Source organism: Orycteropus afer, unplaced genomic scaffold, assembly GCF_000298275.1.
Source record: "Orycteropus afer afer isolate SDZICR_OR568_19922 unplaced genomic scaffold, OryAfe1.0 scaffold00017, whole genome shotgun sequence".
Taxonomy (NCBI): Eukaryota; Metazoa; Chordata; class Mammalia; order Tubulidentata; family Orycteropodidae; genus Orycteropus; species Orycteropus afer.
In genome coordinates this window covers 7,460,385-7,461,235 of record NW_006921604.1, presented here as the reverse complement: position 1 = coordinate 7,461,235, position 851 = coordinate 7,460,385, and positions in this window count along the sequence as shown.

The window sequence follows — 851 nt, the reverse complement described above, 5'->3', positions numbered from 1 at the left end:
GTTCTCACAGCAAGCCAGTGACAGAGAGGAGGGCTGAGTTTAGATCCAGTGCCCCCTGCTGGAAACTCTTCTCACTGTGGGTTGGCCTGAGCTTCCCCCAACAACCACAGACACACACACACACACACACACCTGTACAGGAACCCAGAGAGAGCAGGGAGGCATATAGCTCTCCTGCCCACATTCATTCAGACAAGACAAGTGAGGGCTGGGCTAGGCTTTCCTGAGATCACAGAAGCCTAACAGAGGACAGCAAGATAGGGGCATTTCTTGGAGGGGTGGCAAGGGACAAGGAGACAAGGAAAGATCTCGCTCAGAGATGGCCCAGGCCAACCCCACCCTAGTCTCCTCAGCCTCCATAGCCTCCCTAATCATTGGCCGTAGAGGTTCTGCTTGGTCCACTTGAGTGATGGGGAGCTCACTCCCTCAGAAGTCAGCTTCTGCCAGACTGGGTGAGTTCTTGTGGTTTTCCTGCAATGAAGCAAAAATCTGCCTTCCCTGGATCCTTCCCTCTTATAATCCACTCTTTCTTTGGGTCCGTGGAGAACCTCTCATCCCTCTGGCCCTCAAAAGCCTTCAGGAGTTTCATGGATTGACTATCACATTAGCCCATCCCCACAGTATGCTTTCCTCCAAGGAAGGAAATAATATTTATTGAGCACCTACTATGTGCCTCACTCAAGTATTTTCTCATTTCACACATGTGATCCCCAGACAAAAAGGTACAATTATTATCCACATTTTACAGATGGTGCAACTGAGGTTCCAAGAGGTTAATTGCCCAGCCTGAGCCCACATTCTTTCTGATACACCAGATCAACCTTGCCAGCTTTTTCCATTTCTTTTGGTGG